Here is a 6000-nt window from a genome sequence, read left to right as displayed (position 1 = left end):
TATGTCTTGATGCAGAAGACAACAGAAAGTAGGTCCAGGGTGCAATTTGCAGGGGAAACTCCCCCTCCCCACTCAGTCTTGAATTATTGCACCTTCTGATTATGAATGACATCCCATCCAGATATATTTATTTCCCACTTACTGAGAATGTAAGCTATATTATTTAATCTATCACTCTGTCACCAACACTGAATGTTGATATCAGAATATTGTAACGAACCTGAGCGTTTAAAGTTTTAAATTTGTAAGAAGTTAAGATTTTTAAAAATGTTTGTTACTTCAAATAATGTGCAAGCTGTCACAGACAACTACAGATAGATTGATACAGTTGTGGTTGGAACTTGTGTATATGTTTAGAAATACGTCATAATCTCTTCGTGTTGACGTCACTTTCTCATCTCAGCAGAGGAAGTGAACCCACCTGAATGTTTTTCACCTGACGACAGACTGTTAGAAAACAGGTGAAGGTGAGAAATCAACAGAAATGTAGTAACGGTTATGGAATGCCCGAATAGCGTAATTGGTAATTATTTTCGTTTCATTCTAGCTATACTCGGAAATGATAGTTACGTACAGACACTTTTGTGTATTTGCGTTTGTTTTATCCAACGTTAAATCTATATGCATTTGTGTTTAGTGATTGTGATTTGATATGCTATAGAATTGTTCTTTACGTCGCTTCAGAAAAGCAAAGAAACATAAGTAAATCTGTACATTGAGTGTAGGTCCACATAAGATAGGAAATCTATGTGATTATAAAGTATAAGTGATTATAAAACTGCGGTTAAATTTGAAAACCATGTTGTGTTTTCTTTCTGCCCAGCAAGCCCTGATGAGTGGTAAAAGAGTCTCATGTTCCCGACAAAAGTAGCAGCGGACTAACTTTGTGACGACTGGTGTCCAACTGGAGTACGTTGCAATATGCTTTTGTGATTAACAGCATTTATTTTGCAGATGAACTATTGGACGTTCCTTTTATGATACATTCTTGAGTTCTCTATAAAAGTTAAAGTGCATGTGCATTTTATGAAGACCATACGTTCCGCACAAAGTTTCAAAGTCAGGCAGCAATCAAACACACTGAGACTATTGAATTTGAGGTAGAATAAGAATGCATAGGCAAAATGATCATAGAAAACCTCTTTGAATGTCATGGTGTCCTTTTGAAGTCATCTGACTAGGCTTATATAAAAGTTGTTTGGTCGAGGATCCTTATTTAAAAGTCTAGTTTTCAGGAAAATTAAATAATATCTCCCCTAAATCAGAGAGTATTTCCTAAATTGCAAATTTCTATATTCTTCATGTAATCATTTATTAGTGAGAACGAGGTTCTCAATTTTGTAACAATTCTTCAATTCCTTAATACGTTTGTTCAATCGATATTTTCTTAATATCCGAAAAAAATCATAATATTTACAGATCTCCAGTACAGTTCAGTTACTTTTAGCGCTCTATATGTATGTTTAAAAATACACATGATATCATCAATATATATTTTTTTTTAAAGATAGATCACTGCTCATTAAATGTTGGCATAAATGATAGGTTCCTGTCAGTGGCGTGGCGTGGATTTTTAAAAGTGTTACCGGTTATCAGTAGGACATTTAAGGGAGACTTGGGCGCCTCCCCACCTCATGCCCCCCCCCCCAATGTCTTCCAAGTAGTTCATATAATATTAATCTGGTACGTATGCAATTCAATACTAGATTTTGGTAAAGTTATTAATCAGGAAAAAAAATGTTGACATAAGGACTGAAGTGAAATCGCAAACATTGGTTGTTGACATAATAATACGTAATTTGATACTTACAGAAACATCGAAGGCTACTTATAGAGCAGATCAATCCGACTTTGAAAATAGTTATATGATGCTGGGATCCCGGGTTCGAAACCTAGCTTGGGCATGGGCGTTTGTGATGTCTATTCATCAATTTAATCATATCATCACTCATCCCCATCTTCGCAAATTAGCCAAAAGTGGCACAAGCGATTCAAAATCAATCAAATCAAATCAAAAAACTTCTATGATGCTGTCATAAAGAGAAGTTTTTCATTTGAATTTGAATTTTTGGGTGCGTCATGGTCATGGTCCACGTTATCCACATCTGAATTCGACACGTTTTTTTTTTCACCCGAAAATAGAGTACATGGCTAACAAAAGAGTTTCGACAACTGCACACATCCACATAACCACGGATAGTCGTTATACCACGAAATATTGAAATGTCGGTCATATCCAGCAGACGACTTGGTTTTTAAATCGTTCAAAATAGGCTTTGGCCTCCCTTTCGCCACAATTTCGATTTTTTCTGCAAAATAACGAACCGAAAGATTGCTTCAAAATATCTTCTATCGCACGATTACACACACTGTCCAGATAGGATGAACCCGCCACCTCGGAACTCGGAGCAAGCTTCATTAATTAATTGACAATGCTCGAAAACAACATAAAGACGAAATACACCAGTCACAAAACTCCCACTGCACAGTCCCTCCCACAAACCGTTGTTTACTTTTGTAACACGTGAAGCACCCTCCTTGCCCCCTCCCCTCTCAGCATCGGCCCTTCCTCAATATTTCCTTCCGAACCTGCAAGAAGTCCAGTTCTACTAATGTTGCCATCTTAGTTCTTTTGAAACCACATTTGCCCAAATCGCGAAACTTTTCGTTTCAAATAAGACGTATGTAGAGTAGATGTAGTCTTCATCTGTTTCCTAACTACTCCCACTCCCATGTTTCGCTAAATCCACTGAAATCTCATTTCTGACACCACTACTATTTCGTATATTTTACGTCCTTTGCTACCTTTAAGGCTTTCGCTTTATAGGATAATCGTGACGATGACGATGCGTGGTGAATTATTGAAATAAAATTATTATTTCTTTGCGTATGTAATTACTAATTTTTATAATTATGTAAGTAAAATAATAACAACGAACATTGAAATAACCATTTCTTGCTGAGGATTCGAACCTGCGACACCTGACACTTCAGAGCGTGCTAAGATAACAATTGGGAAATTATGCTTGTAAGTATTGTTTTCACCCAAAAACAGTTCTACCACCTCAAAAACATTGCTTCAATCCAAAATTATTGCATTCCTGCGACAACGTATGTCAATCTCAATCAGTATTATCAACAATTATCACAAATTCCTGTAACCGAAATAATATTATATGTGTGAAATATAGAATTTTAGGTTAACATTTTTAGAAGGACAGCGGACCCCTTGACCATACCCATCCCTCTCCTCTCCTTATCGCCCATGATGTCGAAGAACGACAAAGAGGACTTTCATAATCGCTGATAGTTAGTGTAAATACAAAATATCATTTGGTAGTTTGCTTTTGCCCCAGTGTGATTTGATTTTTTTAAATTTTGATTTGGCGATTTAAGTCCACTTCATGCACAGTAATGCTAATCGGGACAGTTTAAAGTTGGATCCGAACCACTTGTGCCTCCACCGGGTATCGAACCCGGGATCCCTCGATTATAAGGCGCTGCGCCATCGTTCCCCAGTGTGACTGGACACCTTCAGAGTAAGATAGACCCGATTAGGCGACTTAGCTCTTTTCTGTCAATTGAATATGGCAACACTGGTCTGTTTCCGGTAAGGATCACCGGCAACTGCGCCGGCTAAACAGGCATGCCAAAAACCCGCCCCCTCCTCCCGCGGTCAGTCTTTGCCGCAACGCGAAGTCTTCCTTGGGTGGGCTGAGGGCCCTTTCCTCATGTTGCCTGTGGAGGGTACCGGATCAGTCCTCCTCTTCGCTTTTGCCGGTGTCAGAAAAAATGTCTGTCTGCAATGTTTACTTTACGACAATATTAACAGTTTATGTACGTAATAATATTTTAAGACGGTTCTTCAATTCTTTATATTATGGTGTTACCTGCGGTAACAGCGGCTACATGCACGCCACGCCTCTGGTTCCTGTTTATTCTCATTTTGTTTCTGATCTGCCAATAGGCAGCACTGGACTAAAATCTGAAGAAACGAGACTTAGGATGGTGTTGATTCTGTTTCATTTTATATAAAGATTAGATATTAAGGAATAACGTTCAATTATAATCATGTATAGATAAAAAATAAAATATGCATGGAAGGTTTAAATTAATGGACACCAATTACTAAATAATATTCTGAGAGCTCTTGGCAAACATCTATAATGAATTAAGATAGTAAATTCATATGATAAAATCAGAAATTGGACCCTGTGCTTATTTTCAGTTGTTGGCAGTGTGGTATTTAAGAAATTTCCAGAGGGGGGAAATTCTACATACTCTAGAGACAGCATGAGATAATGCTCATATATTGTTGCATGACGCGATATAATATATATATTACACATACACACACACACACACACATTATATATATATATATATATATATATATATATATATATATATATATATATATATAATGTGATTGGTTGATTTGGTGTTTTAAGTCCACCTTTATGCACAGTAAGGCTAATTGGAACTGGACCTACAGTTTTAAAGTGGGAACCGAACAACTCTGTGCCTCCACCGGGTATCGAACCTGGGACCACTTTATTACAAGGTGACAATTTTAATTGGCCAATGGTGTCACTCCACACTTCGTTTTATGTCACTGAACTTTTATAAAAAAGCTTTGAACAAAACATATTTTTTAATAATTTATGAAAAATTGCCGATGTAAATTGTATCTTGACAATGAAATGGCCAAATCCACTTTATGATCAGAATAGCTTATCGGGACTTTGCCTGCAGTTTTTAAAGTGAGATTTTGACACCCACCGCCAGAAATCTAGTCTGGGACCTAACTTTTGGGGATCTGAATCAAACTTGGGCATAACTTTTGGGGGGAGGCAGAATCAAAAAAAATTCTACCACATGAAAATAGTGCCCAAGGCTACTTTGCTAATTAACCGTTACATTTGCGAAATCATCTCAGGACCCAGGAGCTTAACACAAGTTCTATTAGCTTGTTAATTCTGAAAATAGATAATGTATACGTAACTTCATCACTAGATACATCAAGCCATCCATGGCCACGTAATTTTACATTTGTTAAATCTTTCATGGGCAACAAACAAAGAAACTCAACACTTTACTACTACATCGTTTTTGTGTAGATGCACTTGCAAATTTTCAAAACCGATCCTTTGATCAACACAGCCTTCATTGCCACCAGCTTTATCAGATTTCGTTCATTTTGAAGGCAGATTCCTGAAATAGCAGAGTCTGGAACTCGTAATGCTCACTTTTTCCACTAACATTCTAGCTTCACAAAGAAATCTAACTCGTTATTAAAAGAAGCACATTGTTCTTTAAAAAATGACTTCGTAAAGGGCTATCGCGCTTGCGTCAAAAATTCCATGTAGGCTATCTTCGTGTACTTTTGTTCCACTCATACAAATTGAGACGTTCTAAGGTGACAAGTTCGAGTCACGTGACAACTAAATTGTAACTTTCACATGCATTTTCCTACCAAATTCCGTGGACAAAGAAAAGAAAAGAAGGGAGGTGATCTGCAACCCTGGCCACTTGTTTGACAGTTCCAGGAATAGAGCAGCGCTTGAGGCCACATCTGTGTTCGCCAAATGGAACTTCCAGTTGTCTGACAGAAAATGTTGCAATTGAATGGCGAAGTAGGAAAAAGTAACTAAATTGCCAATAATTTCTTGTTTCCCCCAAAACACCATTCCCCCAGGGATAAAATTTATCAAGCAGAGAGGGGGACACAAGTATCCAGAGAGGGGAATTCCCCCCATCCCCCCTACAAATACCACACTGGTTGTCGGAGAGACCTACGCAAGACAATATTCCCAAACCTGCACCAAATGCTGAACATTGTACAGTGTCTGCCACAGCTGAATGGTCATTTTCTGCAATGAGACGTATTAAAAAATGTCTAAAGATTTTCTCTTCAAAGCAGATTTTCTTCCTTGGCACTGTTGAACACATAAAAGGAATGGTGGTAGACCGACAGCGAATTTTTCAGGAATTTATACA

This window comes from Lepisma saccharinum, chromosome 7 (genome assembly GCF_977018435.1).
Source record: "Lepisma saccharinum chromosome 7, izLepSacc3.1, whole genome shotgun sequence".
In the NCBI taxonomy this organism is placed as follows: domain Eukaryota; kingdom Metazoa; phylum Arthropoda; class Insecta; order Zygentoma; family Lepismatidae; genus Lepisma; species Lepisma saccharinum.
This window is presented reverse-complemented; position numbering follows the sequence as displayed.